The 13,632-nt window shown below is 41.5% G+C and overlaps 1 protein-coding gene across 1 annotated transcript in view; it reads left to right on the plus strand.

Annotated features, from left to right (window-relative positions):
- Positions 1 to 63: 63 nt before the first annotated feature.
- Positions 64 to 13,632, plus strand: part of Runx1t1 (RUNX1 partner transcriptional co-repressor 1) — a 132,003-nt gene continuing 118,434 nt past the window's right edge. The window contains exon 1 of the mRNA XM_010611981.3: positions 64 to 226. The gene's annotated coding sequence lies outside the window, so the exon portion shown is untranslated. The remainder of the gene's footprint in view (positions 227 to 13,632) is intronic.

Raw genomic sequence — 13,632 nt, forward strand, 5'->3', positions numbered from 1 at the left:
CCCGCGCTCCCTCTCCCAGAGATTCAGAAGTCGATAAGACCCGGAGAAGTGAAGATGTAACATGTTATCTGTCGCTCCTCTTAGCTGGCGGAGAGAATTTACATTTAAAGATTAGCAGAGGGAGAAAGAGAAATCTGCCTTTGTTGTGCGGGGTGAGGAGGAGGCATCAGCCCTGGCCTTGACGCTATCTCCCAACACCTCTGCTATCCAGACAGGACTCACCGAGGTGAGATTACCCGAGGGCCTTATCTTTAATTGGGTTTAGTTTTGCCAGTCTGAATAGGTTTAAAGAGTCTCGATAAAGGGGAAACAATAGATTATTTATTGACTGGACTTGGAAGCCTTTAGATGAAGGAGAGACAGAAAATGCTGCTTAACAACTTGATTAGTTCTTTAATTTTTTTTATTTTTATTTTAAGGCGAGGCTGTGGCCCTTCTGATGGAGCAAGAAAGGGTAGGGAATTTAGGTGTTATCTGAATGACTTCAAGTGTCTTGTTTGGGCTTCATTCCCACCCGGTCTTTCTGGGAGCCAGGCAGGCACCTGTGCTATTTGAAAGGAGTTTATTGGCCCCTCCTATTTAGGATTGACAAACAGGGCTTCGGGCAGAGGCTTCGGGCATTGGTCACGAATGCTTGGTTTTGTGTGATGTTTTGGAGGGTGTTGTGGTGACGCTGCTAGAGTCCTTGGATGAGTGAGATAGGCGAATGGAGCCTACTTTTAGTATGGAATGAGCTGATGCTCTAGTGTGGTTCAGCTCCTGCTCGAGAGGGAGAAAAAGCCACTCCACCTCTGTTAGGCAGATTTGTATTTAGGATGGGAGCCATCGTGTGTATGTGCGTGTGTGTGTGTGTTGGAGTCAGATAAAAAAGAAAATGTTTTCTTGACTAATAAATGTATTTAAAAATTCTACTAGCAACTTTAGAAGGCTCTTGAGTAAAAGTAGGATGATTACTGTTGCTGCTTATACATTGTCATGAAAGGTGCTTTCATAGGTAGATAGATATGATCCAGTAACTAAAAGCCTAATTAAAATTTGTTTAAAGCCAGAGGGACATGTTTCCTTGTTGACAGCGGCAGATCGATTGGATAAGACAATAGAGTCCCATTATTTTACTTCCATTGACTGAACATATTGACATTTCAGGTCTGCTGTTGCCTCAGTGAGCACCATGAAACACTAAGATTCACAGACCAACTGGTCAGAGTGGCACATGTATTACTGTGTGTCATTTCTGCCTTGGGGTTACTGCATCACCCAGGCAGAATGGGAAGAGACAGCCTGGAATCCTTTAGAAGAGGGGGTAGTGCTTTCCTGGCTAAGAATCTGAGAGCATATTTTAGGAGCATCATTAATTTTATGCAGAATTGGATGCTATGTAGAAATAGGAAGAGTGCTGTTTACTGCTTGATTTTATCTTTAAAAAATCTGAAATGTGATCTAGCTAACAATCGTGGCTGTTTTACATAAGAGAAGACCCATTTCCAAGATTTACCTTTACCCCTCTCTGGAGGCATTACAAGTGAGGTGTCTGGTCTGTCACACTTTATTTAGGTGACCAGCTGGTGCTCAGGTGATATCCAATCTTCCCCAGTTTGGGATATTCAAACAGATTTGCACCAGTTAAATCTATATCTGCTAAAGGAATAGGACTTGACTCTGAATTGTTTCTAGTTTTCTTTTGGTTGGTGGACAGTGCAGTGAATAGGATGTGTATATTTTATACTCATGTGCATGTATAGACAGTGATGTATCTAAATATGTATGTTCCAAACAAAAGTAGAGAAAATACTAAGTATTCCTTATCTTTTAAGCACTGTTTTGCACATTTTGTGTAGTCTTTACATAATCAAGTTAAGTATTAGGCAGACACTGAGTCAAATATGAACCATATAAAAAGTGAATATGGAAAAAAGCCAGAAAGGACCTAACATTTTTTAAAGTTTAGTGAAAATATGGCAGTATTATGGGTATGACTTCGTACACAGCATTGTTGCCATCAGGCAGGCAACTGATGGCCTTTACAGTGTTTAGAAAACTAGCCCTTTATACCATTTTCATGAAAATGTTAGGTTTCTATTTGATCAGCAGGTGCTGTTGAGATGAAAGCCATGTGTAAATTTTCAGAAGGCCAAAAGTGTCAATTCAGAAAAGGAAAGTGATAAGAGAAAATGCAATCAGTTTTCCTGTTTTCAATTTGTGCAGGATTTGAAGAGCTGTTTTGTTAAACTGCTACATCTGCTCCAATATGAATATTGAACTACTTCCACTAAAAATAACAACCTATAATTTGGAAGCTACTGCAGTCTTTTGTTAATGTGAGTGGGTTATTTAAAAAAAAAAAACAACAAAAAAAAATTAAAAAAAAAACAATTTTCTATTCTGACAATCTCTTGCCTAATGTGCATTTTCATTTGTTGGCACTTTTATCCTGAGCAGATAAATGGTATTATGCAATTAGGACCTCATCTTGTTTGACTATAAAAGAGGTTTCCATAGGTGAAAATCCTGGTAATATAAAAAGGGTTTGCACAAAACAAATTTTATTTTAGAGTAACCTTTTAAAATACATTTATTTAAAATGCGATAGTTATTCCTTACATTCTCTAATACTACAATTTTTAACATACTACTGACTATTATAACAAAGTTAACACTATTCCATTGCATACTGAGCATTCTGTGATTTATTTCACCTTTAATATACCCGCAAATGTAAGTTTAAACTAATCAGGGATATTTTACCTAACAGGGCTTTCAGAATAATTTTTTTCATGCTTAAATAAAATGATTAAATTATGCTTGAGTGGCTGCATACAAAAGCTTTAGCTTCTATAGTACTGCTAATCAAATAAATTTTATGGACAGGGAAAGCACCACATTAGAGAAAAATTGGATGCATTTTTCTAGTGACATTTCTAGGAAAGACATGTTCTTTTAAAATCACCTAGTGTTAAAAAGAAAGTGCTAACGTGTCTTAAATAATCACAATAAATAATACTTCATCCCTCTAATAAGAAAATGAGTAGCAGTGCTATCCATGTGAAACAAGGGTAGAGAGAATTAGGTAGAAGGGAGACTGATGAAATCTGGATAAGGTTCAATATTGATTCAATCCTTGATTGCACTTGGGTTGAATTGTGGCTAAAGTAATTTGTCCAGGGTGAGACCTGATCACTGCTTAGGATCAATTAGCTGTGTAGCTTGTGGCTGCACCCTTGAATGGCTAAACACGCTCTTCACAGATAAACCTAGACTATTCCAAGAATGAGTAAAGGGGAAGACACAGTGACACATAAACATTTGATATTACCAAATTCAATGTTTCTTCTGAAACACTGACTCAAAAATAAGAGGTAGTTTAAAGAATGGCATGGAATGGTACCGAATGTACTACTTGTATGTAGCCAGTGAAAGAATAATGCTCTTCAGGGATGAAATTTCCAATGTGAAGGCAAGCAGCATTCTGACGTGACATGTGCTGGCACAGCCTAAAGAGAGCTGGGTATCATGTGGGTGTGTCCTTGATAGAGGACCATGTACCCTGGCACTCCCGGGAAACAAGGCTGAATCACAGAGCATTGTTAGATAGTGTGCACAGACATAATCTCATCACTTGGGGTGTTTTGTCAGGAAACCACAGTCAGTACCTTACAAGGCTCCAATAGGAGAGGGATTCCTGAGACTTTTCAAAGTGCTTGAACTTTGCGATGTGATATCCAGGCTTTTAACATCAGAGCCTCTGATAAAGTAATGGAGCATAAATGGTGTTTGACACATGGGACCAGACCCTCTTGTTTGAAAAAGTTTAAAACCACCAGTGCTGCTTACAGGTACTAACATTTCCAGCAACCAAGAGAGACCAACATGTGAAATGCCCAGCTTTGGTAGTTCCCCCTTTGATTTGTTATGTAGTGTAACTTACTAAGGCATAAAGCAGTTATTTGTGTTTCTAGGTTTTGTATTGATCAAGGTCTCTGAGACAAATCAGTATTTGAGTAAATACAGCCTTTGGAATCTAGATCTTGCAGAAGAAGAATGCAAAAGGCCCAAATATAGAGTTTTTTTCATTGTGTCTGCAACCAATGTAAGCACCTCTAAGTGCCTCAGGGAATGTAATCGACTGGCTCCATTAATCTTTTTAACACCTGGGGCACAGACCACTTCTAAGTGTCTACTGGCTGCCACACAGCTTGTTTGGGAGAAGAAAAGGACTTGAGAAATGGTAGAGACCTACTATGAGTCTCACCTTAGCTTTCATCATTTTTATCACAGATGTTAAGTAAAACAACTGTAGATCTAAGACGGGTCAGAGTTGCTTTTCAGACTTAACCTTTTGGTCCAATTTAGAACACTGAAGTTTCCTTGTGTCCTCAATGTTAATGACCTACTTTGTGCCTGAGTTCTAAAATTCAGACCTCAATGTTGGATTCTCTCAACATGTGGCTTTTTTTTTTTTTTTTTTTTTTTTTTTTTTTTTTTTTTCATTTTTTTTTTTTTTTTTTTAGTTTCTTTAGCATCCATGAGCTTTGCACGACTGTTTTCTTTTATTTAGCCCCCTTTTTTCCCTCCTACCTGGGAATCAGAGTCGAAGATGAGCTGATTTATTCTTGGATGCTCCCGAGTAGGTGTCAGTCTGTATTCCTCAGTGTCTTCTAAAGCAGGTGTCTCTTTTCCTTGTCAGAAAACCTCCATCCTACACTGCCCTGAGCCCATGCAGACCCACCTGTTCCCTATGTTGAATCCATCAGCACTGTGGAGCAGCCTTGCATCCAGTATCCCTATGCTTGTCCCACCCCAGCTGTTCACGGTGTATCTTGATCCCGGATCTCTTGGTTAACCTGACCCAACTTCCTGGAAACCTCTTAAGTGAAGAGGGATTCTGTAGGTACCACCTTTTACTCTACAAAGGATTTGTAACTGGTGGTATGGTGTGAGGCCCCCTCTGTATTATAAAATAAGGATCTGGTGTGGGTGTGAAGTCCCCATTAGGCAAAGGAGGATTCCCGCTTAGTTCTGTCATTGACTTCCTGGGTGGCTTGAGGTACATCCAGCTCTCAGATGAATTCTGGAGGAGAAAGATAGGCATCTGTCATACATATGAGTCTCTAAATGGTGCTGGGTGTAGGCTTTGGGCATTTCTCTTGTTTAAGAGAGTGAAAATGTATTGTTTTTTGATGAGTGTTTGAGGGAAGCACCGTCTCTTCATATAGCTGGAGAGTGCCTCAGCAAGTGGAATTTCTGTTTTCCCAGTTTGTTCCATGTGAAGAAGAGGGAGCCAGCCTCCCTCCTAGTTATCCTAGACCTGAAGTGATTGAAATTTCAGTTGTTATTATACCTTGTTCAGAGGTGCGTGGTGGAGGGATGAATCTGTTTATGCTGTGAGGAGGAACTGAAGAGTTTAGATTTTGTTCAAGGAAAGTAGTCTTTATCTTTTCCCTGTTACACAGGATGGGCTGGGTATCTGGCAGTGGAAGGGAGGCGGAAGTGGATGTGGTTGGCTATGATAACCAGACTTTCACTGTTTGTCACAGTCTCAGAATTTGGACCTCAGTCACTTGGGAAATTTAGAAAATGACCTTGTTAAACTGTTTTTGGAAAGAAACCTGGTAAACGGTTTATCAAATGAGTCAGGACACATCGTAATTTGCCTAGGAATCAGGTCTTAGGGACACTGTAATAGTGTCCTTTTCCTTTGTCTAAAGAAACGTCCTGCTGTTCCTTCTGAAAATATTTAAAAATTCAGTTACTTACAATAGTACCTGGAGCCAGGGTGGTGGCACACACCTGTGATTCCAACACTCAGGAAGTTGAGGTAGGAACGCAACAAGTTCAAGGCCAGCCTGACCTACAGAGTGAGACCCTGCCTCAAAAAAACTAAATCAAACCAACAAAAAACAGTAGTATCTTGACTTTTTATTTTCTTTAGTTTGTAAAATTGCAATACATGAATAAAGTACAGATAATATTAGGAAGTCATTATAATGAACCCAGTCTTGATTTCAATGGGACTGAAGAGCTGCTGCATTTTTCTAATTTGATCAAGGTGAGTGAGCCATTTATCATCATCCGGGAAACTACCCTTTACTCTGGACATCTTTGGTTGGCAGGGCTTGAAAGTGATGTTACTTTCATCTGTTGTTAAAATGGAAGTACAGGAATTACTGTTGCTTAATTGGTTGTAGACTTTTTTTTTTTTTTACATTGGTATTCAGAGATCATTGGGAAGTCCAATTAAAATTCAGCAAGTCTTGAAAGTATATAGGCAGTGAGCTCTTAGTTGGCACTGACTCCACTGGAACAAACTTTAATCAAAGAAATACTAGAGAAAATATTACTGGAGATGAAATGGAAGTTTGCCTGCAGGAGCTTGAGAGGGCTGGGGTAGCAAGGGGTGGAGCACTTGCCTAGCATGTGTGAGGCTCTGGGCTCCAACTGCATCTCAGAAAGGAAGAAAAAGAAAGGAGAAAAGACAACTCAGAGAGATAGGTGGCCACTAATATCAGAGAAGACAATGCCAAAGCAACGATCATGAGCTCCATATGGCCAGGTGATATGATAATCAGAGTTACCAGGAGGTAGAACTACCTGTGAGATTTTATTATAAAAAGCATTTGAGAGAACTCTTCTGGGGTTTTTGGGAAGATTCACTTAGTAACACTCAGTAGAAGATGAGACCCTGGTAGTTTTAGAAAAATAAGTAATGGGGCCAGATGTGGTGGTGCATACCTAGAATCCCAGCTCTTGGGAGGCTGTGGCAGGAGGATTGCCTAGAGTTCAAGGCCAGCCTGAACTCGTAGTGAGACCCTGTGTCAAAAAAAAAAAGGAAAACAGATAATAATACCCAAAAGCATCTGCACAGATAATGAGGCCAGTGAAACAGTACAACAGCTTTTCAGAGACCATTTCAAATGCATTTCCTTTTGATTTGGCAAAGGGGAATATCAGAAATAGTGAAATCTCCCCCTCCTCCCCTGAGTTGTAAGCAGGTGGGACATATTGTGATTTAAATAGAAAGCCTTAAGAAGTTGGTTGTCCTTCTGGTTGAATCTAGAAGTACTGTCATCCTTTCCCTAACCTTAAGATAGAGGAAGGTGAGAGCCGGAAGATAGGTCATGAAAGACTGCTCGCTTATTTCTGAGCCTATGCATATGTTATGTACAGAGCGATGAGCAAACATAGCTGGGGAGAACAGCAGATGATACTGGGACTGGAACCATGGTGTTTATCAGACTGGCATAGTTATCCTTCTTGCCTGTGAAAGTGTTCTTTTTAAGTGATGGTTAGAACTTTATAACTTTTTTATTGTGTGTCAGGCAAGTATTGTCCTTTACTGTCACAAATTTTCATTCTCACCTCCAGTGAGATTTATTTGGAAATGGGATCCACATTTGACCTCTGACGGGAAACAAATGTGGACAATGACTTCTCACCCTTTTGTTTAAATGAGGGTATGCAGGTCAGCGCAGGTCTAAAGGGAACGGAAATGTGATCAGTTTCCATTCTCACATCCAAGTTAAGCTTTGAGCTGATGAGAAGGAGTGGGTGAAAATGTCAGAGGGAAGTAGAAATGAAGAACAATAGCAGTGAGCAGCCTGCCCATAGAACCTAATTTGACTTTTTAAAAAGAAAGTCACGTGCTGCATATTTAAGCCGCGGTAGAGACATCTTTTACAGTATCTTAAAGCAGAGTAAGATATTTATTCCTGTGAGTCTTAATAAATATATACCTCCTGTGTGTAAAGCAGACTGCTAGGTAGAGAGACACAGGGCAGGTAGCAGCTTAATTCCCACTGAATGATGAGCCCATTGGGGGAAAGCGCTACAGTGATGGCGGACCATGACTGCGTACCAGTTAAGTGGTATGGAAAATGACAGTCACAGAGGCGGAAGTGAATTAGAATCGAAGTTTGTCTGGAGACAGAATTTGTCACCATTGTACTCATAAGGTGGGGGTAGGGAGTTGGAGAGATACTATGTTTGTAAATGCGGCTGCAACAAGAAAGGAGTTTCGGGTAATTGGTAGGAAACTGGAACGGAAAGATACACGTCTTGACTATCAGACATTTGATTTAAATTTCATCTTTTAAATTAGTCAGAAACTTTACAAACTGTGCCCTGTGAGACATTGCAGGGTTGGGAAATGGCATGAAGGTGCCCCGATTCGTTGTGGGGCCTTTCATCTATCCCGTTACTACTGGGAAACCAGAATGGTTCTGCTTTTATAATAAATTGATTTTTTTTTGGTACCGGGGATCGAACTCCAGACCTTGGGTTTGAGAGGCAGGCAGCCGAACCACTGAGCTAAATCCCCAGCTCCAATAAATTGATTTTTAAAAGTTAGATTTCTAGTTGCGCTTATTTTCTTTATAAAACCAAAGCAAAAGCAAAAGCAAAAAAAAAAAAAAAAATTGTGGCTAGTCTAGTGAAAACCATTGACCTGATCAAAACCTTGCACCACTTGCCACGGGTCTTATGGGCTGCAGGTTGGGAAGGGCCTAGAGACTAAGGCGAGGCAGGAAGCTTATTGCAGCAGTTTAGATTTATTGAAAGATGACCAGGATTGTGTCTGTGGAAGGAGAAGAAAGAGGCAGATGTAAGAGGCATTGCAAAGGAAAAGTAGTTAGAACTTGCACAGAGGAGGAAGGATCAACCAGATGAAGTATCAAGTACGCTGAGCTTCAGACCGTGGGAGTCACTGTGGGTGTTGAAGAGGCAGTTTCCTTATGCAGCCGGTCTCACTATCCCAGTCTCCAGAGAGAAGCTGCCGGCCCCTTTCTCCTAGAACCCCCTGTGGTGTCTTTTCTCACTGGTTGTTCCTTCATCAGTGGACAGGCTGGCCCTAGTTGTTTTCGTACTTTTATATTTATCAGTGCCTATTGGCAGAACAATATGATTGCACATCACGGGGAGTTGGTGCCTATGCAGAACTCATTTTCATGCTTTTTACTTCCCCTTGCCCTTACCTTCCCCATCTCTTGGTCTCTTCCCATTTGCAAAAGATCTACCTCCCTGTGTCCTATTATCTTTTATTTTGCTCATTCACTTATTTATTTATATTTGAGTTTCCCATATGAGCAAAACTATGTGATACTTAAGCTTGTGTGTTTGATTTATTTCACTTAGCATTGGTCCCAAGATGCATCCATTTTCTTACAAATGACAGATTTATCCGTCTTCGTTGCAGAGTAGTACTCCACATAAATGCCACATTTTCTTTATCTATTACTAAATTAATGGACCCCAGTAATATGGAGCTGTTCCAGACACAAGTCCTGGTTTTGTCTTGGCTTTTGCAAGCCCTCTCTCTGTCACCCTTTTCAATAGACACTGTGTTGTTTCTGGCCTTCATGCCTGGGCTCCTGAGCTCTTTCTGCAGCAAGCAAAACTTCAGTTCACCTTCTCAGCTTCTGCTGAAACTTTCCTCTCCAAAGCCTTCATGACCTCTCTTTCCGGAAGAATTTGTCACATCCAAATTCACTGCTATCTGTGAGATCCTGAGTCCCTGTGGGTTTGTGTGTGGGAGTCAGAATCAGTTGGGATCCTTATTGTTGCTTTATTAAATGTTACTGAGAGCTCATACCTTAAACTCAAGTGATTTGCCTAAAACTGTGCTGATAACATTTTGCTGCTAAGACCAAAATGCAATCTTTGGTTCCAACAGCGCAGTGTTTCTTTCCGAATCTCTTTCCATCTAGGTCCCCTTTCTCTTGTGTTCTTTTATCAAAGAATGAACAATTTAATGCTATAGTATTTTGGCTTGTACATTTTAGTACTTTTCCCATCCCCTCAAAAAACCAAGCAACCCCCCCTCCCCTATACCTTGTGTACAGGGTCAACTTTAGGCCAACTGAAATGGTCAGACTGCTTAGACTTCATAGCTATACATCATAGCCTGTTTTTATTTTCCTTTTTTAAGTGTAGAATTTCACAAATAGGATTTACAAAGTATGAGCTCCCTGAAATTTTAAACAAAATTTGTAGTGTATGATCACAGGACCCAAAAAGGCTAAAAACCATTTTAGTGGTTTCCAGATGTGTCCTGCTTATTCTTCAGTTGCCTGGGCTCTCTTCCTTTTTGGATGCCTGTATCTGCTTTCTGGGCAGATCCCCAGGCTGAGCACTTCCCCTCCCATCCCCACCCCAGTACATCTATTCTCCTCTTAGCCCTGTGTGGGGTTCTGGCTGGTCTGTTCTCTGCTGAAGAAGCATCAGCTCTAGAGATGCCCCTGGAACAGTAAGACCTGCATCTCAGCCTAAGATTCTGTGGCCCCAGAATGCAAACGTTGATGCAGTCTCCCTGTTTTTCCTCTAGGGAACATTTCCATTTGAAGGGTTGCTTCTAGAAGGGCAGTGTTGAGTTTCTTTCTTTCTTTTTTTTTTGTACCAGGGATCAAACTTGGGTCCTTGCACTTTGCAAGGCAAGCGGCGGAACCACTGAGCTAAATCCCCGGCCCAGTGTTGGGTTTCTTAATTGAAGTGATTGAGCAATTTTAGAGAGAGAGAGATGAGGGGAGGAGGACACTGGAGGCCATTGGTTTGAGGTTCACATGTGGTCTTATTTACTACTCTCTTGGGTGTGAGCTCATTTTGGAAGTCATTCCTTGAGGACTTCCCGGGTGCCCAAGATGACACAGCATGTGTGATGGGCAAGGTCTACAAATCTTACTTTAAGGCTTCTCTGCTTTGAAGGGGGCTTAGCACCACTCTCCCGGAGATCTTCAAGTCCTACTACCTGGGATTTTCCCCATGAACAGGGCCAGCCACACAGATTGCAGGTAGGAATTATACTTAGAGCAAAATGGAGTGAAAACTATCCGGACTGTTCACTGCATTTAGAAAAAATACTGTATAGGGTACAAATATACAAGTTTGCAAGTTTGAGAGAACGGGGAGAGGGGGAAGGGTGGGAGGGAGAGGGAGAGACAGAGGCAGGGAAAGGGAAGGAAGTGAGGAAGAAAGGATGAAAAGGAGGAGGGAGAGAGATCAGCTGGTAAAGAACCAAGCAGTGGCAGCCACCACAGCATGTCTGCAGCTGGACAGTTGCATTGGCCCCTGGAAATATGTGACCATCAACCATGAATGCAGATACTTCCAAAGTCTTGTTTTTCTTTTATGTGAAAGTTGCCAGAATGGAACAGACGCCTTATTTGGCGAAATCAGTCTTTGGAAACAATTGGTTCTCTCTTCTTTTATCCCCCTAGAAATAATCTTTCACAGATGAAATTAGATGAGGGTTAAAAAAAATAATAACAGTGCATTTGTTTGTAGTACTTTTCCTTTATTGCTCCAAAATGTTTTAGGGATTGTAGCTTAATTACTTATATTTTGGCATTGTGAACTGATCATAGATACTTTGTAACACTTAAGTATAGTAATGACTTTCAGAAAGGGAAATATTATATTGTAGCGTGTAGTTTTTGAGCTATGACCTTTGCTTTCCTTTGAATGCTGTGAACCATAATGTAATACTAGCTTTTTAGTGACTGTTGACGGGGACCAAGCACAGAGGATAAAATAATACTTGCACTCGGAGCACTAAGAGAGGCATTTGGCAAGTATTATCTCTGATCTTCCCATCCTGGCACATTAGGTGCTATTATCCTGTGTTAGAGATCACATCTGAAGCTTGCAGAGGTTAAGTGACTTGTCCAGGGTCCAATAGCTGATAAGTGTAGGAGCTGAGATTCTAGTCCAACGGAGTAGGCATGCAGTGGACTTCTAAATTCTCAGTAGATCCAGGCCACAGCCAGTTAACTTTTTCTTTTGGTGGGGGGCTTTTTGTGACAGGGTCTCACTATGTAGTTTGAGCTGACCTGGAACTCACTATATAGCCCAGGCTGGTCTCCAACTCACAGCCATCCTCCTGCCTCAGCCTCCTGAGTGCTGGGATTACAGGTGTGCACCACGACGCCCTGCCAGCTTTCATTTTATTTCTCGAAAGTTGTTACTTCTGCAGTAGAGGAAATATTTAAGAGCTTTCTGCATTTGAAGTTGCATGGTTTGTTAACTCCGTGTCGTATTGTTGGTTTGACTGAACAGATCCTGGGTTGGCCACTTGCCTTCTGGTTAATTTGTTCTTTCAAAATAATAGTTGTAGGATTTTGAAAAAATGCCTCTTCATAACAAGAAGGAAGGGCTTGAATAAAGACCAGAGAGCATTTAATGACCATTTATCCCTTGCTTACTTGGCCAGCATTAAGTGAACACCTGTGTGTTGGGCACTGTGCTAGGCTGTGGGTGTCCTTTGTAGCTCTGGCAGCACATCAGTGTAGGGTCTGGAGGTGTGAAACTGTAAGATGGGCTCTTTTTCCTACAATAGCCAGCAGACTCAGTTGAGAGAAAAGCCTGTACATAAAACCTACTAGCGTGTGTTGCATATACCTTAGAGGTACAGTTCTCAGTCACAGTATGCTGCCCTTCAGTGGGAGGAAGGGACCCTGAGGGTTCCCATACTGGCGTGTGTCTGTGTCTGTCCAGAATCAAAGGGAATAGGCTCCTGAAGAAGATCTGGCAGGAAAAGGGTTCCCAGGCCTGTATAGACCAGCAAAGCTATGAGAATTTAAAGTTGAGAAAAGGATCGTAGGCCCTACAAGTAGTCCGGGAAAGGTTTTTGAAATCATAGGAGTGAATTGGACCATTGTTGGATTTTATTAGGTGGGATTTGTTTGTTTGATTCTGTTTATTTGGAATGCTACCATGTGCTAAGGCTAGAGGGTAGGGTAGATTAATGAGAAAAACAGACAAAAATGTTGACCTCATGGAGATTACTGTTTGGAGGTGTGGAGGGAGACAGATATAAAGAAACCAATATGATTTGTCCTCCATGTAGTATTAAGTGCAATGAAGACAATTAAGAAATTCTTAGAATGATGAGGGCCTCCATGGTGAGACTCTTTTGCGTAGCTGGGAAAATCAACTCTGAGAAGATGATTCTCCCTCTCTCTTTTTCTGTTTCTGTTTTTTGAAAACTGTGTAGTTCAGACTGTCCTTGGGCTCACTATGTACCCCAGGCTGGCCTTGCACTCATGATGATCCTCCTAGTGTTGGGATTACAGGTGTGTGCCACCAACCCAACTTAATGAGAAAGTGATTCTTGACTCTTCTCACCTGAGTGGTGAGAAGGCGCCAGCTATGCACAGTCTGTGGGCAGATTCCTGGTGACAGAAAGGTTGAGATGGGGGGCACTGATCTCCTGGGAAGAGCTACACTCCGTGAGGACACAGTTAGAAGCAGAGGCTCAAAACCAGATTAGTAGCAATTTAGGAGGGCTCTTGAAAATCAGAACAGGGCAAAAAGTGGGCTGTGTGTTTCCATGTGCATATCCAGGAGATGAGTAGTTAGATGTGAGGAGGGAAATCTGAATGAATGTGTGTCACAGATGCTTGGAGAAGGTTGTGAGACTCAGATATTGATGATCTGTCCACGAGACATGTGAGGGTCTCCCCCAAAACACAACCCTAGCTACTTCCTATTGGAAATTGGCTGTGGTCTGTAGTTCTGAAGTGAGGTACATGGGATGTTCTGTCTGCTACTGCTTCAAATGGTGGGGGAGGTGCGAGAAGTGCCTTCTGTAAGCTCCTGAAGCTTTGATAAAGGTAGGTCATGCCCAGTGCCATGGATGACCTGAAG

The sequence above is a fragment of the Fukomys damarensis genome, unplaced genomic scaffold (genome assembly GCF_012274545.1).
Source record: "Fukomys damarensis isolate Sample0158 unplaced genomic scaffold, DMR_v1.0_HiC HiC_scaffold_5, whole genome shotgun sequence".
NCBI classification, from domain to species: domain Eukaryota; kingdom Metazoa; phylum Chordata; class Mammalia; order Rodentia; family Bathyergidae; genus Fukomys; species Fukomys damarensis.